The following is a 26,676-nucleotide window of genomic DNA, read 5'->3' as shown; positions in this document are numbered from 1 at the left end:
GATGGCAGCAACGGTTCTACAATCAGCTTCACGAGTTGGAGGAGAGGAAATTCAGGAAGGGATCGGTCTTCTGATTAACATTTAGTGACATTTTGCATTTGTCCGAATATCAAGCGAGGGACAGAATCAACTGCAGTATCCATTGCAGTCAAATGACCCATTGAGGTTCACAATTAAGGTGTGTGCACGACTCACAGCCATGTAGATAAGGGAGGCAAGTGCCTATGATACCGCATAGAGCAAGAGGCGACATCTTCACAAGAGCAGTGGCAGAGTGGGAAGGGGGGTGGTGAGGGGGTGATTGATGCTAGAAAAACAGAGGAAATGCTGATAGGGTGAGATGAAGTGGCACGATAGGAGGCTTGTGTTGGCCATAAGTCCTGGCATTGTCCTGTTGGGCCGAATGGCCTGTTTCTGTGCTGAAAGTTCTCTATAACAAGAACCAAAAAGAGCAGGGAATCACGGCAGCACTGGAAGTTGGAGCAGTCCCATGTAATGTCTCAAAGCTGTGGGATGCAGATTCCTGTCCCTTGAACTCCTGATCTTGAGCTGAAAACCTGTAACCAACAACAAATAAGAAAGCTGCATCTTCAGACACCGACATTCCGTCAAGAGTAATTTTACAGACCGTACAAAACAGCCAAATAGAAAGAAGCTGCAAAACTAAAAGAAGGTTCAGGGAAAAACATGTCAGGAATTGATCCTACAGGACTAATTAATACATGTCGAGTTGTTTGGAAGAGCACCAGCTGTTTCCTGTTGTGTATCAAATCATGTTGATAAGTGCAGGAAGGGTTAAATTTAACTGCACATAAATCATTGCTGTTTTTAGAAGCAGGGCCGTTGGAACCAGTTCACAACTGAATGCACCCGGCAATATTTTTCCAAGTGCTTCCTCGCTGTTGCGCATTCATAATAAACCAGTTAGGGTGAAACAGACTCAAAGGTGATCTGATTATCAGCCAACACAATGTGCACTATAGCAAGCAGGCCCAAACTGCCCCCTAAAAGACAGTGATAAATTCAACAGCCGCTGCTATGCCCCTAAAAGACAGTGATAAATTTAACAGCCATCGTTATCAAAAGATAAGTTATTACTGCAGAAAATCCTTTCTTGACTAAGTGAACAAGAGCAGCTTGCAGTTACACACACCTTTACCACCGTAAAATAATTCCTAAGGTGTTTCACATGAGGCTCAAAGAAAATTTGACACACAGCCACAGAGGTATGAGGGAAAATGACCAATGGCTGGGTCAAAGGTAAGCTTTAAGGAGAGGTTAAAAGGAGGAGAATGAGGTAGAGCGATGTAGGGAAGGAATTTCAGAGCTTCAGGCCTGGCCAATTGAAAGCACAATGGTGGAGGGATTGAAATCAGGATATATAGGTAAACTCACAATGGCGTCGGAGTGAGGCAACTTCTTGCAAGCTGTGCCCAGCATACCTTCTAATTCTAGCTTTTACTCTCGTTCTATGCTTCTAAAACTTTATTCTATCTTTCTCTGCACCCTATGACTGTAACACTATATTCTGCACTCTCGTTTCCTTCTCTGTGAGTGGTATGCTTTGCCTGTATAGCGCGCAAGCAGCAATACTTTTCACTGTATGTGACAATAATAAATCAAATCAAATATAAAATATCAGAATTAGAGATGTGCAACCCTCTAATTGTAGGGCTGGAGATGATTCACATAGGGAGAGGAAAGAAATTGGAACACAAGGATGAGAATTTAAAACATTGAGCCACACCTGGAACAGGAAGATAAACGGCTCAGCGAGCACAGGAGTGATGGTGTGAGTTAGCATGTGGAAGTGCAAAACGTTTGAAAATAAATTCAGAATATCTGTATGGAAAATGGTTATGATGTTCTTACTTGTGCAACATTTGGTAACCAATCTTGACATGGTAGCTGGGCACCACAGTCAGATTCAGTGTCCAAAACATTGGGAATGTGCTCCATCTAAACTCCCATGAAGAATGGGAAAGGCACTGGAGCGCTCAAGATGTCATTGAAACAACGTCCAGCACCTCACGAACTGCAGCATGTCATAAAACAAGTGTACCAAGTGCTTTGGAACACCACACTGAGGGGTACCTCTCCAACTCTCACAATCCATCTCAACTTGGACATGCATCAGCTGCTCTTTCATTGCCGCTAGGTTAAAATCCTGGAACTTCTCAACCAACAGCACCGAGGGAGCACGCTCATGTGGACTACACAGTTCATGGCGATGACTCACCACCAGCTTCTCAAGAGCAATCGCGGTTGGGCAATAAATGTCAGCCTTGCCAGCAATGCCCAGAGCCCGAGAATGAAGACGGTCGCTCACTACCACCTTTGCAAAGGCAAGTCGGGATGGGCAATAAACACTGGCGTAGCCAGTGACGCCCACATCCTGTAAATTAATAAAAGTCAAGAACATTGAGGGGGGGGGGGTGGAAATTGTATTGCTGAGTGAAGAAACATGCTGTTGAAGTTTTTCATCCTGCACTCAGCAGCACTGGTGCAGAAATGTCAAATTTCAAAGGAAGCAACAACATACACTGCTTGATTGTTAGCAGTGGGCTCTGACTGGTTGAGGCATTGCAATGGAGAGTGCACCAAAGAACTATTTCCCGCAATGCTTTTTTTTTAATTAATAAGGCACAATGTCTGGATGTGTTCCTTTTCTCTACAGAGGGCAGGTCCCTGTGGATGAATATATGTAGCCTCTAGCAAGCATAAGCGAGCCATATTGCAAGCCCAACTGATAATCTTCAATTGGTTGGTAGTGTAATTTTTAGCACACTCAGGGTTATGCAGCAAGTGCTGTTCGATCACAAAATCACATCTAACAGTAGACATTTTGAGTTTATTAAGTATGGGCTGGTTGAGTATGGTCAGGACTCTGCCAATTGCAAACAGCCAAAGGAACTTGCTGCTTGATGTGATCGGTCAGTCATTGGCAATGTGACATTAGTGTACCTTTAAAAAGTTTTTTTTTTTAAATCATGGTTTCTGCAGCTCTCACAGCTTCAATGTTTTCTTAACTCACAGCCCTAGCTGAACACTGCGGGGTTGGCTACCAGATGTCTTTTTATTGCTCCTTAAGTGGCTTGGATGGGAGTTGTTTGCTTCTACTTTGGGCTTTTTTATAACTCTGCATTGTCAGGAGGAAAAGAAACTGGATGGCAGGTCAGGTGATGAGTATTTTTTCATTTTCAGTTTGGAGCTACAGTTTTGAGTTGGTCTTAGAAGAGCCATCAAGCTGAAAAGTCGTCTCTCTCTCTCTCTGGTTTTGAAAGTTCTGCTGGTTATCTGAAGGTCTTGCCTTTCTGAAGGGGGGAAAGTAGCTCTTGGTGGTTTGATCAGAGAGTCTCCCTGGTCTGGGAAGCTGTTCTGACTTCAAATTGTTCTGAGTCTATCCAGAGAACTGCAGACTTCATCCAAAGGCCTCAAGTCCAGTACGACGTGAGCATTAGCCTTTGCTGTGTTAAACTTGTGAAAAGGGTTTTGTCTATGGCAACTGTTTTGTTTGATTGGAACACATTAGATATATTTGTTAAGGGTTATACATTATAGTGGTTGTTCTGCTTCTTATTTGTAACTGATAAAAATTCTTGCTAATTTTCTTACTATACATGTTAACTATATTCTTAAATAAACTTTGTTTGATAAAAGCTCCCTAGTGGGTCATTTAAATCATACCTGAAGTGAACCAACTCATGCTTCTCCTAGCCAAATTCAAGAGGCAAAACGTATGATCCAGGCGGACTGCATAAAACACTTTGGAGCTTCTGACCTGAACCATAACAGTATGTACGGCCTACATACCTGGCATCACACCAGCATTGAAATTCATATAACACATTACTGATTAGTATTGTTTAGACAAAATGTATTAACTTTCATTCGAAATGCTAATAAATCCAATGGAATAACCTTACAATGATGACACATGCTGTGGTACATTCCACACATACTAGCCAGTCTCTGGTACCTCTCGCAAGTACCCATTCTGACTCTACCATATTCTCCCAAATGACAATTTGCTGACGACTGTCAGCAAACTCTGAATATGAGTAGGGGACGATATGACAATCAAGCACAAAACTGTCCCGACCTGCCTTCCAAGCTTCCAGCAGCAGTTACAGGATCACAATCAGAAGTGCAAAAACACCACTCCGTAACTCAAACACTGCAAATAATCTTTACTGGGAGAGGGATGGGAGCCATGAGATATTTCATCTCGCAATGAAAAGTATAAGGTGTCACTGCTGTAAGCACAATGATATGGAAATGTTTGTAATAGTTTACTGCTCATTTGCGGAGGAGATGAAATCTAATAAATCAGAGAACATATTTCCCCACAAGAAAGAAATCACAAGTTGTATCATGAACTTTCATATACTTACGAATGTGCGTCTTTTAAAAGCAAATTATTGCGGATGCGGGAATCTGAAACCAAAAGAGAAAACGTTGTAAGATCTCAGCAGGTCTGGCAGCATCTGTAGGGAGAGAAAAGAGCTGATGGTTCGAGTCCAGACAACCCTTTGTCAAAGCTCTTTGACAAGCTTTGACAAAGTCACCTGAACTCGAAATGTCAGCTCTTTTTTCTCCTTACAGATGCTGCCAGACCTGCTGAGATTTTCCAGCATTTTCTCTTTTGCGTCTTCTAAAATTTTATTTGTGTGTGTGGCTTTAAGGCTCCATCAGGATGAGAGGTGCACAATCCCATCTCACCCTGCAAGAAAATGCCAACATGCGCTGGGAAACCATTCTACAAGGTGTTGGAAGTTCGCCAGCATTTTGCCCATGTACCCAGCCTTCCCATGTCTGGTTGCACACACTCGCAGCAGTGATTCTGGGCAGTGTTCAGAAGTGGGAAGCTCTGCTGGTTTCCTTTATTTCCTTGCCCAGCCTGGCGCACCGCAACTAATTGTAATGTTGTTAAAGACGGCTCTGGCTGAGATCAGCTAACGCAGGCATCAAACCTATTCCAAGGAATTATATGAATGAACGAACAAGAAAACTAGAACACAAACATTTGAGGCTTCACAGACTGAGACTCCCCATACTGCTTGCAGGTGTTTAATTCCACACTTCCCTTCCAAAGTGTGTGACTAAACTTTCCCTGTTGACGTTTAATAGACCATGGAATACAGAGTTTCTTATCCTTAGTAGCAACCTCCAAAAATAAAACTAGCAATTACAAATTGAAAAATGCAAAGGAAAAAAATGCAGCAGGGAGACAAAAATCAATAAGTGAGTCACCGAATAAACTAAAACAAGTTGATGATAACCATGTTAAGATGCTGTCAGGAAGCTCTCCAAAAAGGGCCAGCATACTCGCTTCTTTTACTATCTTCCGCAGGTCGAACATGGCAATGCGAATGTTGTGATTCGCCAAATCTCGATGGGATTTACAGCGAGAGAGAGAAAGGAAATTGACCCAGTTGAGAACTCTGGAGTATGTTATGGTTCAGGTTACAAACTCCAAGGTGTTTCATGAAGCCTGCCTGAATCATAAATTTTCCATTGCAAATTTGGCTCGGATAAGCATGAGATGTTTCACTTCAGGCATGATTCAAATGACCCACGAGGGAGCTTTTATCAAACAAAGTTTATTTAAGAATATAGTTAACACGTAAAGCAAGAAAATTAGCAAAACTTTTATCAATTACAAACAAGAAACAAAACAACCACTACAATGTATAACCTTAACAAAGATATCTAATGTGTTCCAATCAAACCAAAACCTTGCCATAGACAAAACATTTTAAACAAGTTCAACAGAACAAAGACTAATGCTCACATGATACTGGACATTGAGTCCTTTGGTTGAAGTCTGCAGTTCTCTGGATTCACTCAGAACAAGCTGAAGAAAAAACAGCTTCCCAAAACACTTGCGACACTCTGGTCCAGCCCCCAACAGCAGCAGATTTTCACCCTTCAGGGAAACAAGATCCTGTTTTCAGCTAACCAACATAACTTTCAAAACACCAGGGAGAGGGGGAAAACACTTCTTTTTAGCTTGCTGTCCCTTCCAAAACTAAAACCTCAAACCTGCAGCTCCAAACTGAAACTGAAAATGAAATCCGTCACCTGACCTGTCCACAGGTTGTTCCTCCTCCCAAGAGTGACATCACCCAAGGCTGAGAGCATGAATTAAAAAACTCTTAAAGGTACACTCACATCATAAGTAGGTAAATAAAACTAGCTGAATCCTGCTCCTCAAGCCAGGATCAAGGATAGACTTTTGCAGCACAAATCTTTGTGCGCTTCAACATTCTGACTGAAGTGTTTGTGGGAACTTGAGCATGTGCAAGATGAGATTTTTTCCTCAATGGCCTTCCGCTAAATAATTCCAAATACTATTTCTCATTAAATTACATGAAAGCTCTTACTGTCCTTCTAGCGATATGATTCAACAGCAATAATTTGATATCTATATTACATCCATTCAGTAGAAACATTAAGAAATCCTCTTTTTTAACACTGAATTACTTTGGAAGTTTAGTCTTTCATGGGATGTGGTGGTCACTGGCAAGGTCAGCATTTGTCGCACTTGAAATGAGTGGCTTAAAAGGCCATTGCTGTGGGTAAGGCATCACGTCTAGGCCAGGCCAGATAAAGATGACAGATTTCCTCCCCTAAAGGACACTAGCTAACCAAGTGGGTTTTTAAGACATTAACGATAGTTTCATGGGCACCATTGTTGATACTAGCTTTATATTCTAGATTTAATTAAATTTAAACTCCACCAGCTGCTGTGGTGGGATTTGAATCCACGTTACTAAGGCATTAGCCTGGGCCTCAGGATTAGTAGTTCAGTGGCACTAACACTACGCCACCGCCTCCCTGTTGAGTGCAGTCACCATTTTTATTTAGTAAAAAGTGGCAAATAGATTGCACACAGCAAATTAGATGAATGGTCAGTTTTCCTTTGGAGATGTTCGAAGAAGAATAAATATTGGCAGTGAAATGTTTTAAATTGTGTCACAAAGTGTTTGACATTCCCTTTACAAGTTGAACATCTATCTCCACCTTATTAGTATTCACTAACCCCCCGTCTCCAGCGCCGACTGAGGCAGAAAGTTCCAAATTCACACAACCCTCTCAGAAAACTCATCTCTGCCCTAATCTCATTTTAAAAACAGTGCCCCCTAGTTCTGGACTCACCCACAAGAATAAACAAAGAATCCCTAAGTGCAGGAGGAGGCCATTTGGCCTGAGTCTGCACCGACCACAATTCTTCACTAAGACAACCCACTCATTCCAGGTATCAGTCCAGTAAACAGCCTCTGAAACTCCTCCAATGAATTTACATCCTTCCTTATATAAAAGAGACCAAAACTGCACACAGTATTCAAGATGTAATCTCACCAATGCCCTGTACAAATGAAACATAACATCCTTACTTTTATGTTCAATTCCTTGAGTAATAAAGGATAGCACCCTATTAACCTTTTTAATAAAGGTGTGGCGCATTGGCATTATCACTGGACTAGTAATCCAAGGTAATGCTCTGGGGCTCCAGGTTCGAATCCCACCACGGCACTTGGTGGAATTTAAACTCAATAAAACATCTGGAATTAAAAGTCTAATGGTGACCATGAAACCATTATCCATTGTTGCAAAAACCCATCTGGTTCACGAAACCTGCCGCCCTTACCTGGTCTGACCTACATCTGATTCCAGACCCACAGCAATGTGATTAAACGCTTTAAATGCCCCTGAAATGGTCTAGCAAAGCAATCGCTACGAAAAAAACACAAAGGACTGAAATCGGACAAACCACCCGGCATCGACCTAGGCACAGGTCCTGTTCAACCTGCAAGGTTCTTCTTATTAACATCTGGGAGCTAAATTGGGAGAGCTGTCTGACAGACTGGTCAAGCAACAGCCTGGCATAGTCATACTCATGAAATCATACCTTAAAAGAAATGTCCCAGACACCACGATCACCATTCCTGGATATGCCCTGTCTCATCGGCAGAACAGACCCAGCAGAGGTGGCAGCTGCACAGTGGTTATACAGTTGGAAGAAAGTTGCCCTGGGAGTCCTCAATAATCGACTCTAGGCCCCATGAAGTTTCATGGCATGAAATCAAATATGAACAAGGAAATCTCCTGCTGATTACCACATACCATCCCCCCTCAGCTGATGAATCAATATTCCTCCATGTTGAATGTCACTTGGAGGAAGCACTGAGGGTGGCAAGGACAGAGAATGTACTTTTGGTCAGGGACATCAATGTCCATTCCCAAAAGTGGTTCAGTAGTACCACCACAGACCGAGCTGGCGGTGTCCTAAAGGGCCTAGTTGGCTTGACTGGAACTGTGGTAGGTGGTGAGGGAACCAAGAGGGAAAAACACAGCCTCATCCTCACCATTGGTCTGCCATAGATGCAACTATACATGACAATATCAGTAGGAATGACCACCGCACAGTCCTTGTGGAGATGAAGTGTTGTCTTCACATTGCGTTGTGCGGCACTACAACTGTGCTAAATGAGATCAAACAGATCTAGAAACTCAGGACTGAGCATCCTCGAGGCACTGTGGGCCATCAACAACAGCAGAATTGTACTCAACCCCAATCTGCAACCTCATGGCCCGGCATATCCCCCACTCTACCATTACCACCAAGCCAGGTCATCAACCCTGCTTCAATGCAGAGTGCAGGAGGAATTATGTCCCTTAAATCAGGAGGTTCCTCCAAGTAGGTCTCTTCTGAGCAAGGGTCTTCCCGGCATTGATGTCTATGTTGCATTTCTTGACATTAGCCTTCTTTGAGATGCATCCTTTGTTTTCCTCTTGTTTGGACATCTTCCATGAGCTGGGTAAAGATGATTTGCTTTGGCAGTCAGGACTCTGACATCCTAAGCACACGGCTGGCCCAGCAGAGTTGGTTTTGGATGATCAAGGCCTCGATGCGGTGCTCTTGGCTCCTTCAAGAATGTTGATGTTAGGACATTTCAAAATGCTTTATAATTAAGTAAATACTTTTGAAACATACTCACTGATATAATCTGGGGAATGCACAAAACAACTTGCGCTCAGCCAGCTCCCACAACGAGATAATGGCCAGATAAACTCATTCAATGATTTTGGTTTGGGATAAATATTAGCCAGGACACCAGGGAGAACTGCCTACTCTTCTGTGAACAGTGTCTCGGGATCTTTGACTTCCATCCAAGAGAACTGACAGGGTTTCAGTTTAACATCAGAAAGATGGCAATTCCAACTGTACAGTGCTTCCTCAGCACTGCAATGAAGTGTCAGCATGAATTACGTGCTCTCCTCTCTAGAATGGGGTTTGAACCCACAACCTTGGGCTGAGATGAGCGTGGGACACACTGAACTATGACTGCTACCGTAGGGAGTGAGGTAGTTGAAGAGATGCTATTGTCACTCCCTTCTCCAGGTGGAACAGCAGACTGGAAACAACAATCAAACTCAGCTCACTCAGCGACTCACATGGCTGGCAAAAGTTACGTGTCAGCTACTGTTTGGGCTGGAGGTTCAGTTTGGTGCCGTGCAGCACCTGATTAAATCTTTCATTCATATATAACATTGGGATCAGATACTTAATCACACACTGGTTTCAGAGCAAACAAATGGATCAAACAGTTAGCATCACGTAATTATGGAATAGCAAACTCTAGCCAGTAACTTATCAGCTGAAAATGACTGCATGAACGTAGCTTCATGTTATTCAGCATGTGTTAGCAATGTGTGCCCAACACAGTAAGGGATCAGGGCCAAAGTAATCTGGTAAAGTGTCACTGGGAATGGAGTATGTTCGGTTTTTTGCTTCCTCATCTGGGCAGTGTGCAAAGTCAAGCTCTGTATTAACAATTTTTGAACGATACAACACAGGAGGCAGATAGTCAGCCCATCATGCCTTGCTCTTTGGTAGAACTATCCAATCTCTCCCATTCTCTCCGCTCACCTTTGGGAATTTCCCCGTTCCCAGCAAAGCCATTATCACTGTACGGGGAATGCAGGAAATTAAGTTAATCATTGAAACATAGAAAATAGGTGCATGAGTAGGCCACTTGGCCCTTCACCACTCAATATGATCACAGCTGATCATGCACTTTCAGTATCCCACTCCCGCTTTCTTTCCAGACCCCTTGATCCCTTTAGACACAAGGGCCACGTCCAGCTCCCTCTTGAACATATCTAACGAGCTGGCCCCAACAGCTTTCTGTGGTAGAGAATTCCACAGGCTCAGAACTCTGAGTGAAGACGTTCTTCCTCATCTCAGTCCTGAATGGCTTAACCCTTATTTTCCTCACTGTGCCTCTGCAGGAAAGCGACAGAAAAAAGCGAATTAACCGACAGCAAGGTCTGCAAAAAGCAATGCGGTAATGGCATTGAAAACACCAATTATGCTTTCACAAATTACTGGCTGTGTGATGGCCATGTGCAAAGGTAATTAAGGATAGCTCAAATTAAAATGACCAGAGTGGAATTTCATCATCAATGGAAAAAGAAACCCTGCTATTTATAGAAGTGTATTCGGGTGGGTAGCAGCAATACTAAGAATAGCACCAGTGCAAAGTACTTTCCACAATAGGTACAATAGCTGAGAACACACAATGCTGCTTTTAAACCACAAAACAACTTCTCTATCATTATAGAGATGTAGATGTTTCCACTCATGAGGATCTTCAAAACTAGAGGACACAAATATAAGGCACCCACCAATAATCCAATGAAAAGAGAAACTTCTTTACCCAGAGAATGGTTAGAATGTGGAGCTTACGACCACAAGAAGTGGTTGAGGCAAACAACATCGATGCATTTAAGGGAAAGCTGGATGTACAAATGAAGGTGAAAAAGTAAGTCCATGCTGAGATAGGGTTAGATGGAGTAGAGTGGGAAGAGGCTTGTACAGAGCATAAACATCAGCATGGATCAGTTCAGCTGAATGGCCTGTTTCTGCGCTGGTAATTACAGGACACCGTTACAAAGAATTAAACAGCAATTACAATCAAAGCAGCAATGGTTTGAGCTTGGAGTTAAGAGTGATGAGCAGGAACTATTAACTCACTATTAACTCCTATAAGAGAAGTAGGGTAGAATTATGGGTGGAGGTTCTTCATTAGAGTCGAGAACAACATAAAAATTAGGCACAGTAAGTCGTCTCACAACACCAGGTTAAAGTCCAACAGGTTTATTTGGTAGCACGAGCTTTCGGAGCACTGCCCCTTCATCAGGTGAGTGGAGAGTTAGGTTCACAAACAGAGCACATATAGACACAGACTCAATTGCAAGATAATGGTTGGAATGCGAGTCTCAACAGGTAATCAAGTCTTTACAGGTACAGACAATGCGAGTGGAGAGAGGGTTAAGCACAGGTATCTGTAAAGACTTTATTATCTGTTAAGACTCGCATTCCAACCATTATCTTGCAATTGAGTCTGTGTCTATATGTGCCCTGTTTGTGAACCCAACTCTCCACTCACCTGATGAAGGAGCAGCGCTCCGAAAGCTTGTGCTACCAGATAAACCTGTTGGACTTTAACCTGGTGTTGCCAGACTTCCTACTGTGCTTACCCCAGTCCAAGCCGGCATCTCCACATCAGAAAAATTAGGTGAAGGCCATACAGTTGCTTTTTTAAAAATTTGCTCACAGGATGTGGGCATCGCTGTCTAAAGGCCATGTGCTTGGGTACACTATCCAGGATGACTGTGTCTGGACACCTACATCAACTCCACTTTCCTGCCCTATTTCCATTTCTCGTGAATCCCTTAATGCCAAGAATGTATACATTTTAGCCTCGAATATACAGGACTGAACACCCACAGCCCTCTGTAGTAGAAAATTCCAATGATTCACAATCCTCTGAGTATAGTTATTTCTCATCTCACTCCTAAATGGCTGACCCATTATCCAAGAACTTAACTCCTAATTCAAGGCTCTCCAGCCAGGGAAAACAGCCCCTCTGTGCCTACCTTGTTAAGCCCTCTCAGAATCTTAATGACACAGCGGCAAGCACAGCTACCCCTCAGCACCAGGAACCCAGGTTCGATTCCTGGCGTGGGTCACTGTCTGTGCGGAGTCTGCACGTTCTCTCCGTGTCTGCGTGGGTTTCCTTCAGGTGCTCTGCTTTCCTCCCACAGTCCCAAATATGCACTGGTTAGGTGCATTGGCTGCGCTAAGTTCTCCCTCAGTGTACCCGAACAGGTGCTGGAGTGTGGCAACTAGGGGGTTTTCACAGTAATTTCATTGCAGTGTTAATGTATGTCTACTTGTGACACTAATAAATAAACTTTAAACTTTTAATGAGACCACCTCTCATCCTTCTACCCGAGAGAATATTGGCCCATTCTTTTCACTCTCTCCTCATAGAACAGCCTTCTCATTCCAGCATCAGTCAATGAATCTCTGTTGTACTCCCTCTGAGGCAAGTATATCATTCCTTAGATGAGACTAAAGTGTGCACAGTACTCTGGGTGTGGTCTCACCAAAGCCTCATATAATTGCAGCAAGACTTTGTTACTCTTATACTGAAATAAAGGACAATATACTCAGAATCCCTGCAGTGTAGAAGGAGGCCATTCGGCCCATCGAGTCTGCACCGACAACAATCCCACCCCAGGCCCTATCCCCACAAATTTACCCCACTAATCTACACATTCCCTGACACTAATGGGCAATTCAGCACGACCAATCAACCTAGCCCGCACATCTTTGGACTGAGAGAGGAAACCAGAGAATCTGGAGGAAACCCACGCAGACACGGGGAGAACGTGCAAACTCCACACAGACAGTGACCCAAGCCATGAATCGAACCTGGGTCGCTGGAGCTGTGAGGCAGCAGTGCTAACCCACTGTGCCACCCGAAAGGTTAATCCATCTTTTCTCTTTGCAGATTTTGACCATTTTCAATATGCCATCCTTTATTTCAGATTTAGAGCTGTTTGTTTTCATCTGCAACCTCCACAAGGTTCTGTGCTGCCGAATACAGCATCTGGCTGAAGTCTGAAATGGATCGACTGAACCCAATATACCACAGTCACATTGGAAAATCAGCACCTAAATTCTTCAGATTGTTCGGAGCAAAGAAAAGGATTTTTTGGTCTCAGGATAGGCTTTGCATCAGTGTGTTAATGCATTTCAAATAAACAGCTCAAAGCTCCCATTAAAACTGCAGTTGGGGATGGTGTTGGACCAACATTTTAAACCTGCAGCCACGATTATTGCCAACAGCTGCAATATTGAAAAGCTGTCCACTGTCCAGCCGCACAAAGTCACAAGGAGAAATGGTAACTAAATAAAGTTGCCCTTCGTAAAACAGTTTCCTTAGGCTACAAGTTGAAACGTCACCGAGAGCAACTGCCCAGAACATACTGATGAAGGGGGTCGCAGGTAATAACGATGTTTGGTTCTATTGTTCTCCTTCATTCAGTACTCCAGGGACTTACATTGATATAAATGCCTTGCATAGATTCTCAACATTCAAAGTTCTACACATCGAATGAATTACAGTTGAAGTGTAGATAGTTATGTTGATAAATATAAGACATAAAGCCCCACAAACAAACAGCAGATGAAGAAATTACCAGATGGTGGTGGTTGAGGGAGGTATGTTGGCTATGACACGGGGAGAACTCTCCACTCTTCCAGTAATGCCGTGGCATCTTATCTGGCACTATTCATCAAAATTACTGCAGACGTTGCACCGTGTCAGCCACGGCTTATCTGGGTCAGAAGGTTGTGGATTCAAGTCCCACTCCGGAGATTTGAACACCCAATCCAGATCACTGCTACATGAAAAGTGTTGCACCATCGGAGGGGCTGACTTTTGGTTGAGTCAACCAACATTCTTCCCACTCAGATAGGCCATAAATGATCTCATGTCACTATTTCAAATAGGTGCTACCAAATAAACCTGTTGGACATGAACCTGGTGTTGTGAGACTTCTTACTATTTCAAATAGGAGCAGTGAAATTCCAATATTTCGGCCTCAATCAACAGCACCAAAAAAAATTATCTTGCCATCACCGAATTGCTTTTTGCAGAGCTTGCTGTTGGTCATTTAGCTGCCACACCTTTCATGCATATAGCAACCACATGGCAAAAGTACTTAATTGGTTATGATGTATTTTGAGGGAGGGAAGGGGTGGTCCTGAAGTCCTGAAAGGTGCTCTCGAAATTAAATTAATTTTTTTGGTTTAATGATTTATCTACAAAAAGCATCTTAGACAGTACAGCATTTCCTCAGGGCTGCATAGAATTGTTAGCCTAGGGAATGTGTACGGTCCCTGTAGCAAAACGTGAACCCAACAACATAAAATGCATTTATATAACACCTTTAACTTAATAAATAATCTTTGGTGCTTCACCAAAATATCATAAAGCAAAATCTGACACTGAACCACACAAGGAGACGGCAGGGCAAATGACCAAAACCTTTGTCAAAGAGGTAGATTTTAGAAAGTGCTTTAAAGGAGGAGTGAGGTGGAGACCTTCAGGGAGAGAAATTCAAAGCTTAGGACTTTGGCAACCAAAGACATGGCTGCCAATGATAGAGCGATTAAAATTGGGGATGCTCACGAGGCCGAGATTAGAGGAGCACAGAGATCTGACAGTTGTAGAGCTGGAGGACAGAGAACCAAGGGACTTGAAAACAAGGAAAGCCATTTTAAAATCGAGGAGGTGCTTAACTGGTAGCCAGGGCAGGTCAATGAGCACAGGATTGGTAAGTGAACAGAATTTGGTCAGCAGAGTTTTGGATAACCTGTCAGCAACATTGACTCAAGAGACATCAGCACAAGACCCAGCTGGGTTGACTTAATAATGACCACTTTGGGAAGCTGCATTGTATAGTTTTGGCGTTAAAATCAAATAAAATCAACCAAAAATTCAGTTGAGTGTTATAAACTATACGGATTGTGTGGAGCATAAAGGCAGCCACGTAGGTGTCACGCTATCCAGAATGGACAGCAGGGTGGAAAAGCATTTTCTCTTCTCTCCGGCAGAGAAAAGTGAGTGCAAAATAAGCAGCTGGATCTCAATACACTACATCTGTACGTAGTTTAGCAGACTTGGCAAAGGATTTTGTTCGTGAGTAAACTACTGAAATATTAAAACAATAAATAGAACAGTATTCCCCTTTAAGCATTTCACGGGCTATATCTGAACTTCTGGTTAAACAACATTAGATGAATCCCTTGGGTGATTTGAGTATTCCTAATATTAACCTTCTGTTACAAGCACAATATTGCAGTCAGTCAATTCTGACACTGTCTATTTTGGTGGTAAAGTAAAACAGATTAAGTAACTTCTTTTAAATTCTTTTTATATAGGTAAATGATTAATTATTAGAGCAAAAAACAAAATCTCAACTTTGTAGTTTGACCCAAGGTGCTGTAAAGACAGCTTGGTCATCCGCTGTACAGCAAGTATTGGAGGACCTCTCCACAGCCCAGCATAACTTAAGATGAACTTCCAGCTATCGGAAATTTGTAATTAACAAGCTGCGTGTAGTTAAGCCAGTTTTTTAAAAAAATAATTACTATCATATGCTCAAACAATACGAGACTAACCAAAAGTGGTCTGCAAAAAAAATCTTTTGTAAAGAAATTAAATATAGTATTCTTGATCACATGTTGTTGTTTCAGGAATCCTATCCCATCCCTCAGTAAGCTTAACTCATTCACAACTAAAACCGCCATTTGGTATTTTGTTCCTTGAGTATCCCAATCTCCACGGACATGTCTTGGCACATTTTCCAGTTTTACGTTTCTGCCCATATCCAAACTCGCACCAAATCCCATTCACCCCCATCACCTCAGTGTTTGCTGATCCATCTTGGTTTCTAGCTTAGAAAGATGTCAATTTGAACATTTCCATCCTTGTGTGCAACCCTTCCATGGTCTCACCCTTCCCGATCTACAAACCTCTGAGGTCTCATTGCTCGATCACTGCCAGCCATGCCTTCAGCGGTGAGTTCCGAAACTCTGGAATTCACTCCCAAGACTTTTCAGCTTCTCTCTCCTTCCTTCCTTCCTGATGCTCCTTAAACCTGCCTCATACTTCAAGCTTTGCATCACCTGTCTGAATATTGTATTCTAACATGGCTCTGAGACATCTCACCTGAAAGGCAGCACTTCTGACAGTACAGCCTTCCCTCGGTAAATCAAGACTGAGGCTCCCATGGAGCAGAACTGAGGATGCGGTTACATTCTTGGTGGCATTATCTTTCAGGTAAAACATTAAACTTTAGTCAGTCTGCCCTGCCAGGTAGATGTAAAAAGATCCCATGGTACTACAGCATTTTGAAGAGCAGAAGAATTACTGCTGCCATCAGACTTTTGAATGAACTTACCTTGCATTAAGTTGATCTTTCTCTACACCCTAGCTATGACTATAATACCACACTCTGCACTCTCTCCTTTCCTTCTCTATGAATGGTATGCTTTATCAGTATAGTGTGCAAGAAACAATACTTTTCACTGTATACCAATACATGTGACAATAATAAATCAAATTCGATCCATGTCCTGGCCAATATTTATCCCTCAATCAACATCACAAAAATGGTCATCATCAGATTGCTGCTTGTGGGAGCTGCCAGACTGTGTACATTACAATAGTGACTGCAATTAGTTCATTGGTTGTAAAGAGGAGCTGGACACCTGGCAGCCGTGAAAGATGGGGATTTTCACAGTAACTTCATTGCAGTGTTAATGTAAGCCTACTTGTGACACTAATAAATAATAATAATTATTAGTTAATAAAGATGCAAGCCGCTCTTTCGTTCCTGCACTGGGAGTATCAGCCTGGATTAGGTGCTCAAGTCACTGGAGTGGGACACAAACTTCTGATTTATAAGCAAGAGTGCTATTAATCAGTCACATTAACACCAAAGTATTGATGCGATGTAGTATGCTCTGATATTACCGCACGCTCCGATATTACCGCATGTGTGTGAGCAGTGATACCTGGTGGAACGTACACTTACAATTTAAAAATAGTAAAGAGCATGTGCTGGCATTGTTAAAGATCATTTTTTGTAATACCTTAGTGGCAGTATAGTTAAATTAGAATGGACAAAAGGAAGGAAGTACTTGTCAAATAAAAACTGTTTTGAACATCCCTGGCAATAACTACAACGATTCAGAGTTTATTACAAACAAATTTACTAGTAATACAAATTGTAATCTGATAAACTGACCACATTTGTCAAGCAAAACTTCCAATGGATTATGGACCGTTAGCAACTGTAAATTGACTGCTTGTGTACAATTTCCATTTATTATCAGATTTTCTAGACTTTAATCTTATTGTTGAATTGTTCACATCCTGCATGTTTTCTATTGGGTCGGTCTGGCAGCCATTCACATCACTGAGCAAGTTATTGTACTTCCTATTTAACTCAACTGCAGCACAGGAAACAAAAAAAAAGTCCTCGGAAAAGTCTTACTATCCCACTGACGTGCAGTCTTGCCTGAGGGCAGGTTTTATTTCCACCCTTCCTCCATTCTATTCATCCGAAGTTGCGTTGATGTGAAGGAGGAAAAAGCATCTCTGGCAATTCAGACTTTGTGATGTGGAGATGCCGGCGTTGGACTGGGGTGAACACAGTAAGAGTTTTAACAACACCAGGTTAAAATCCAACAGGTTTATTTGGTAGCAAATACCATTAGCTTTCGGAGCGCTGCTCCTTCGTCAGATGGAGTGGAAATGTGCCCTGTTTGAGAGCACATTTCCACTCCATCAGACGAAGGAGCAGCGCTCCGAAAGCTAATGGTATTTGCTGCCAAATAAACCTGTTGGATTTTAACCTGGTGTTGTTAAAACTCTTACCGAATTCAGACTTTGCCAGGATCAGAACTCTCAGGATTTTATTTACCCCAGGTTACGAGATTATCAGTCGAGCGGCTAAATTTTGAAATGCGAGAGTTGACGCTCTCTTCCTATACCTACTACTTAGTAAAATTCAGGCACTTAGTTTCCTGCGTGACACTTTGTGATACATAAATGCAAGGTGTAAATACAAGATCTTCTTTAAAAATGAAATTTGCTGAACAAGTAACAGGACTTTGATCTGGCGGGGGTGGGGGGGGGGGGGTGGTGTAAAGAGAACGGGACAGAAGGTAAACCCCAATTCAACATATTTTTTAAAATAAATTCACAGGATATGGATGCTATTCATCTAAGTCATTAATATAGTTCGTAAGTAGCAGAGGCCCCAGCACTGATCGTTGCGACACTTCACTATTCACTGCCTGCCAACTTGAAAAAGCCTGCTGATGCCCACTCAGATTTCTGTCAATTAACCAATCTTCTACCCATGTTAAAATATGGCCTCCAACTCCCTGCACACTTATCTTGCTTATGAACCTTTCATGCAGCATTTTATCTAATGTCTTATTGAAATCCAGGTATACTACACCTACCAGTTCCCCTTTATTTACCCTGCCGGTTGCACCTGGAAAGGGTTTCTCCTTTGAAAAGCCATGTTGACTTGTTCTAATCATACTATACTTTCCCAAGTGCATTGTTAAGACTTCCTTAATAATAGATTCCAGCATTTTCCCAACGTGTGACTAACTGGCCTGTAGTTTGCTACTTTCTCTCTCCCTCCTTTCTTGAAAAACGGTATAACATTTGCCAACTACCAATCTAACAGGACCATTCCAGAATCTAAGGAATTTTGTAAAATAATAGCCATCACATCCACCATCTCAGCAACTATCTCCTTTAGAATCCAAGGGTGTTGGCCAGCAGGTCCCAGTGATTGGTTAGATTTTAGTCCAAGTTTCACCACTACTTTTTCCTCTGTTGATATCAATTTCTTTAATTTCCTCACTCTTTTTAGCCCCTAGGTTATGGTCTATTTCTGGTATGAAACTTGTGTCTTCTACTGTGAAGACAGACATAAAATATTTGTTCAGTAACTCTGTTATTTCCCCGTGATAATTTCTCCTGTTTCTGCTTCGAAGGAGTCAATGTTTACTTTCCTCATTATATATTTATAAAAGCTCCTGCAATCCGTTTTGATATTCCTGACTAGCTTACTCTCAGATTCTGTTTTTTCCCTTTTTATTAACTTTTGGTAGTCCTTTGCAAACCTCAGACTTACTCCTCGTGTCTACAATCTTGTCGGCCTCATCTTTTACTCTAATATTACCCTTAACTTCCTGAGCGAGCCACAGATGGGCTAACCTCTGAGTTTTGGTTTTACATTGGAATGTATTTTTGTTGAAGATTTTGGATTGTTTAGATCATAAGACATAGGAGCAGAAGGCGGCCATTTGGTCCATTGAGTCTACCCCATCATTCACTGAGATCATGACTGATCGGATAAGATAATCCTCAACTCCACTTTCCCGCCTTATCCCCATAACCCTCGATTCCATTACTGATTAAAAATCTTGAACATACTCAACGACCCTTTTCATCCTATAATTGAGTATTTCTTTGCCCTGGAATATTCATTTCCCCACCTGATCACCTTGTAACTATGTCTCTGTAATGGTGATTCAATCTAAATCATTTATCTCTGTTTCTGCAATTAGTTAATCTATCTTATCAGGGATGTTTTGCACATTCAAATAAAGAACCTTTCATTTCAATTTTCTTAAAAACTTCTATTCCCTGCAATGCCATTAATTGCGGATGTACAAATTTTGTTAAAATCTCTGCGTCTTCCTGACCCACTCTGCTTGCCTTTACCCACAGTGCTATGCTGCTCTGATGCCTCGACTCTTCTCATTGGATTTCTAAATCTGCCTTTACCTGAGCCCTCCCCCTTTCTCTGTTAGCTTAGTTGCTTAGGCCCTACCCGCTGGAATTTCCTCCCTACGCTGCCCCATTGATTTCCTCTCAGACCCTCTCTAAAACTGACCTCATTGACCACCTTTTGGACATCTGACCTAATATCTCCCTATGTGGCTCAAGGTCAGATTTTGTTTTGCAATGCCCTGTGAAGCACTTTGGTATGTTCCGTTACATTAAAGGCATTACATAAGTTGTGGTTGGTAGTGGTACTGGTTCAGGAGAGATGTTTAACAGAGATGTTCAAAATCATAAAGCATTTTGATACAGTAAATAATAGTTTCCAGTGGCAGGGGAGATAACCCAAGGACAAAGAGTTAAAGAGATTGGCAAATGATCCAGATAGAAAATGAGATCTTTTTTCACATAGCACGTTGTTATGGTTGGGAATCCTCTGCCTTAAAGGACATGGAAGCAAATTCACAAACAACTTGCAAATGGGAATTGGATAAATTCTTGAAAAGGAACAAATTGCTGGCTATGGCAATAGAGCAGGGGAATGACACTGGATAGCACTTTCAAAGAGACAGCACAGCCGCGTCGGCCTGTCGTATCATTCCATAAGCGCATAAGAGTAATCTATCTCCAAAATCACTCTGCCTGTTTCACGCTGAGAATTAACACTGTTTCGATCTTCTCACCACTCTCAAAGGCATAAAAAGTAAAAAAAAATACAATCACATTACTGCAGAAAATAGTGTGCTTTATCCTTGCAAGGATAAAGTTTCAAGACCACAGCTAGCTCTCTGACTCCACACAAAGTAATCTGGTACTCATTCTCCCAAAATGATCTGGTTCCTGAGTCAACTGAAATATTCTACACTGATAGCAGTAGATTTTTGTTAAGTAAGGGTTTCAAGGAATATGCAGTAAAGATGGGTTACAGTACACATCAACTGCAAGCAAAGAGAACAGCAGAGCAGGTTCGAGGGGCTGAATGATTCATTCCTATTCCTATAATGAAAATTCACTGTAAACCGTCTCCTTATTAACTTTACACTAACCTTCACTTTATTACCCTACATCATACGTTATAGAAACAAAACAAGAAGTTCTTTTTGTGAAGGAACAATCCCATAATCTATTCCTATCTAAATTAAATCACCTATCTAATGTGCAAAGTACTGTAACGCCAGTGTATGTGGTATGAATGTTCGTTAGAGTGAATTGTCTGTGAAAGCCAGGTTCTTCATAACGTCACAAAAACAGGCTCAAAATACAGATAAAGAAACAACTCCAAACACTGGGAATTTGAAACAGAGACTGAACATACCTCAAATATACAGAAAGTGTCAGACTCAGTTAACTTTTGAATGCTCATTCTGAAAGATCACACTCCAAATATTAAACTAGGTTTCTCCTTGCTCTAACTGGACATGTTTTGAATTTCTAAGAGGTAAAATATTTTTCCTTTTTGAACCCAAGCTTTAAGGTAGTAAAAGCAAACTATTTACAATATCTCGTTACAATGAATATGCTGCTGTTTAACTTTTGAAACCATCCTTACATAATGCAGCGCTCTAAGTGCCAGCTGAACCGAGATCGGTTCAGACAAAACTGGCATCCTGTATCATGAACTTTGGGGACTACGAGAAACAAAGTGTGATTTTACTTTACAGTCAACACTCCAATCCCAAATGTAATCATAGCTACAACTCATACCTTTAAATGAGTTCATAGTGCAGAAAGTAACTAAAAGTTTATTTACATTAGGCTTACATTAACACCGCAATGAAGTTACTGTGAAAATCCCCTAGTCGCCACACTCCGACGTCTGTTCGGGTACACTGAGGGGAGAATTTAGCATGGCCAATGCACCTAACCAGCACGTCTTTTGGACTGTGGGAGGAAACCAGAGCACCCGGAGGAAACCCACCCAGGCGCGGGGAGAACGTGCAGACTCTGCACTGACAGTGACCCGAGCTGGGAATCGAACCCTGGTCCCTGGTGCTGTGAGGCAGCAGTGCTAACCACTGTGCCACCGTGCCGCCCTCATCCATCCATATTGGCCCTTTTTCAGGAATTTCCACTCAACATTAGGGTGATCAAATTTTCAAACTGAGAAATATTTAAACAATGTCTATGTGTATTCGTATACAGTGAAGCCCACATAAATGACTAACTGAAAGGGACATAAGAAAATAAAGTCTCCATGCACAAATCTCTCTTCCATCTTTTTCAATGAGAGCTTCCTGTTAAGAGAGTAAAATGAACAAAATGATTCAACCAATTGCAAAATCTAGATTTATTTAAGTGCTGTAACTGCTTTGTTGAATACTTTTTGCCGATCAACGAGGAAGCTTGTTCAGTGCACCAGCCATGGCTTAGTGTATAGCCCTCTAGTGCCCGCACACAAATCCACTCATCCCCGCAATCCTGCCCAGCCCTATAGTCAGAACATTGTGGGTTCAAGTCCCAGTCCAGAGAACTGAACACAGAAAATTCAGCTGACACTCCAGGAAAGAATGCGGAGTGTCGCACTGTCAAAAATGCATTCTCTCCGATGCAACATTAAACCAAAGCTCTATCGACCCTCTGGGGTGGGGATGAATAATCCATGGCAGCTACATTGAAAACAAGCAGGGGAGGTCTCCCCAGTGTCTTGACCAATTATTTATTCTTCTAACGTCATTAAAAACCAGATGATCTGGTCATTACCCCAATGCTGCTTATGGGAACTGGCTGTGTGCAAATTGGCTTTGATTTTGATTTGATTTATTATTGTCACACGTATTAGTATACAGTGAAAAGTATTGTTTCTTGCGTGGTATACAAAGCATACCATACATAGAGAAGGAAAGGAGAGAGTGCCGAATGTAGTGTTACAGTCATAGCTAGGGGGTAGAGAAAGATCAACTTAGTGCAAGGTAAGTCCATTCAAAAGTCTGATGGCAGCAGGGAAGAAGTTGTTCTTGAGTCAGTTGGTCCATGTCCTCAGATTTTTGTATCTTTTTCCCCGAAGGAAGGTGGTGGAAGAGCGAATGTCCGGGGTGTGTGGGGTCCTTAATTATGCTGGCTGCTTTTCCGAGGCAGTGGGAAGTGTAGACAGAGTCAATGGATGGGAGGCTGGATTGCGTGATGGACTGAGCTTCATTCTCGACTCTTTGTAGTTTCCTGCGGTCTTGGACAGAGCAGGAGCCATCCCAAGCTGTGATACAACCAGAAAGAATAGCTGCCATGTTTCCTACATTATAGCAGTGACTACAATTGAAAAGTACTCCATTGGTAGAATGTCCGTCTTTGTCCAGGTGTGAAAGTCACTGAGTAACCAATTCAGTGATGTTCTGGAGCCTTTTTCACCTCATCGCAGCTGGAACCCCAAAACAATCAATGTGACAAGTGCTTATTATGTAGGGTTGGAAACCTCATCAGGTACCAATATTCAAACTCTTACAAGAACTTGCCAATAACCTGCACTTAGAATAGCTTGCCAGTATTTTAGTGGCACACAAACCCTCTAACAACAAACTGGGGGTAAAACCCCACTGCTGGCAATAAAGGAAAGACCACATATAGAGAGAAAGGCTGATAAGGTGAAAGCAATTGCAACATTAAAATGAGCCAAAAGCTCCCCAGATTTAAATTGTTGAAAGAGTTTGGTAAAATTGCAGCCTTTATTTGAAGAAGAGAGTTGTTGCACTGTGCTGTAATGAGCTTATTACAGTGTGCTCATTACAACACAGTGCAACAATTAGGAATGCACTTTGATTATCCAAAACCGATATCTAACCGTTACGCCTCTGCAAAATTTGGTACAAGAGTTAGAACAGATAAAGGAACACAACATTCAAGTGAATTAAAATTACTTGGCAAAGTCATTAACAGTATTCCTTTGTAGTTACTTTTTCCAAAAAAAAAAGTTTGGATATCTTATAACCTTTAGTCAATCTGGTCTACAGATTCTACAGTGATTATGGGCAGGAGTGCCAAAACTTAAGCCAACTTCCTGAAATATATGAAAAAAATATGATTTCCCACAATTTGATGATTCCTGACCACTGCTGGGCAGATTCAACTCCCCATTCATATAAAATAAACTTATTTCCTGGGCTAACCACAGCTGGAGAAAAATCAGACCCAGCATCTATTGTGACAACAATTGAAAAGATTTGTCGAGCATCTTAAATCTGGAAGATTGGTAGCAGCTCCAAACCCTTGTTTTTATTAAAATGACCACAACGATGAAGGAAACTCAGATTATTTGAGGGACTCTTCACGGTGAAAAGCTTTAATAACCCAACAAAGCAAGAAGAAATGACCTGCTGCAACGTGTATGCTGGTGTGTGTGCACATACTGCCCCTCTGTGGAAATGTAACTTCATTACACCAGCTGGTCTCAGCAGTTTGGTAATGCTGTATGAAGTGTTTAAATCACTGGTTTGTGGATTACAAGCGCACCACTTTAAACAGCCAGATAAGGAGGATAGCAAGCCGGTATATCCTCAGCCTATCACTTTCACTTCTCTGTTGAGAGCACTCTGCTCATTTAGTTGATGCAGCTCCTGTAAGATACTACTTTTCCTATATTTCCATAAAGACATTCCAGGAGCACGAGAAACTTATTCATCCCAACAAGTTCCTGCCATTTTCATACTTCAAACGCAGATGAGTGGGACTAGCTGGGTCGCTCTTACAGAGACAACATGCTGGGTTAAAATGGGAAAAGCAAAATTCTGTGGATGCTGGAATCTGAAACCAAAACCGTAAATGCTGGAAAATCTCAGCAGGTCTGACAGCATCTGTGGAGAGAGAATGGAGCCGACTCAAAACGTTAGCTCTATTCGCTATCAGACCTGCTGAGATTTTCCAGCATTTTCTGTTTTTACTGGGCTAAATGATGTCATTCTCAAATATAACCATTTAATGATCTAACCACATCATCATCCATTAGTAATCCTTTTCAATGACCTTGCCCCTCCCATTCACTGTAACCTTTGCCATTCCTGCATCCCTCCAATTCTGGCCTCTCCCACATCCCTAAAAATAAATTGCTCCACCCTTGGCAGCCATGCCTTCAATCACCAGGTCCTGAATGGTGGGGACTCTCTCCACTGCTCTTTAAGATGCTCTTTGAACCCATCTCTGGCCAATGCAGTTCAATAATTTTGTTTGATAACATTTCTGAAGCACCTTTTTTTAAACTACATTAAAGGCAGTATATAGATGCAAGTTGTCGTTGAAACACATTCAAATACATCTTGATTTTATTGGTGTATTTTGCTTCAATGCTCTTTACTTACTGAAGTGCCTACGTAACCTCCGAATGTCACAGTTTTTAATCTGCCGCTGGAATTTTAAAATCTTCACCATTATGAATAACATGTCTGCATCGCTTTTACAAATTCCTCTCTGAATTTTTTAAAAATTCAAACAGGTCACCTACAAATCTTTTTCCAAAGTAGGAATTAGTACTGAATGAACATGACGATTTCTTCAGAAATGCAGAAAATATGCTAACTGCAAAAACTATATGACAAAGAGGCGGCACGGTAGCACAGTGGTTAGCACTGCTGCTTCACAGCTCCAGGGTCCCGGGTTCGATTCCCGGCTCGGGTCACTGTCTGTGTGGAGTTTGCACATTCTCCTCGTGTCTGCGTGGGTTTCCTCCGGGTGCTCCGGTTTCCTCCCACTGTCCAAAGATGTGCGGGTTAGGTTGATTGGCCAGGTTAAAAATTGTCCCTTAGAGTCCTGAGATGCGTAGGTTAGAGGGATTAGCGGGTAAATATGTGGGGGTAGGGCCTGGGTGGGATTGTGGTCGGTGCAGACTCGATGGGCCGAATGGCCTCCTTCTGCACTGTAGGGTTTCTATGAAAGAGTACTCATTCAGATTTTAAAAATGTATACTTTCACTGAATGTGGGCAGCGCTGGCTCTGCCAGCATTTGTTGTCCTTCAGAAGGTGGTGGTGAGCTGCCTTCTTGAACCGCAGTCCACGTGGTGCGTGTAGGTTTGTTTTTCAGTCCATTGTGGAGTTTTACTTGGAGCTGGTGTACTTGGTCACTGCCTTTGTCCCCTCCGACACGGCGTTCTTGGCCAGTTCCCTGGGCAGCAGCAGGCGCACGGCAGACTGGACCTCCAGGGAGCTGATGGTGCTGCGCTTGTTGTAATGGGCCAGGTGGGAAGCCTCGCCCGCGATGCGCTCGAAGATGTTGTTGACAAACGAGTTCATGATGTTCATGGTCTTGAAGGTGATGCTGGTGTCGGAGGGGCGGAACCTGCTTCATCACTTTGATGCTGTGGGTGGAGTAACTTCCTTTTCTGGATCTCCTCCTCTTGCCGCTCATCACTGTCAGCTTCTTCTGCCTTTTCTTTCCTCCCTTCTTGGAAATTGGCTGTTTTTTTTCCCCTCACCCATTGTTGCATTCAATTTATTGAACCAATGTCAATCACGCTGGTTTGTTGTTAAGGGTAGAATGGGGGATATACTGGGTCAATATATTACAAATCCTGGACGGCAAGGTGGCACAGTGGTTCGCACTGCTGCCTCACAGCGCGAAGGACCCAGGTTCAATTCCTGGCTTGGGTCACCATCTGTGCAGAGTCTGTACATTCTCGCGTGTGTGTGGGTTTGCTCCGGGTGCTCCAGTTTCCTCCCACGGTCTGAAAGACTTGCTGATTAGGTGCATTGGCTGTACTAATATCTTCCTCAGTGTACACGAACCAGTGTCAGAGTGTAGTGCCGCAGTGGCAGTATGTGGTAACCGCAGAAAGTTTCCTTGCCCATGTTTGACCTGATGTCACAAGACTTCATGAAGTCCGGAGTCAATGTTGATAACCCCCCCCCCAGGTTAATTCCCTCCTGGCTGTATACCATTATGCTGCTACTTCTGGTGGGTACCAGGGATGGTGATGATGGTGTCTGGGGCATTGTTTGTCCAATTCCACGTGTATGA

At 42.4% G+C, this 26,676-nt stretch overlaps 1 protein-coding gene across 1 annotated transcript in view; it reads right to left on the bottom strand.

Moving 5' to 3' along the window:
* Nucleotides 1-26,676, bottom strand: part of eefsec (eukaryotic elongation factor, selenocysteine-tRNA-specific) — a 362,154-nt gene that overhangs the window by 273,046 nt on the left and 62,432 nt on the right. The window lies entirely within an intron of this gene.

The sequence above is a fragment of the Mustelus asterias genome, chromosome 3 (genome assembly GCF_964213995.1).
Source record: "Mustelus asterias chromosome 3, sMusAst1.hap1.1, whole genome shotgun sequence".
In the NCBI taxonomy this organism is placed as follows: domain Eukaryota; kingdom Metazoa; phylum Chordata; class Chondrichthyes; order Carcharhiniformes; family Triakidae; genus Mustelus; species Mustelus asterias.
Note: the sequence above shows the minus strand (reverse complement) of the source record. Positions and strands in the feature narration are given on the sequence as shown.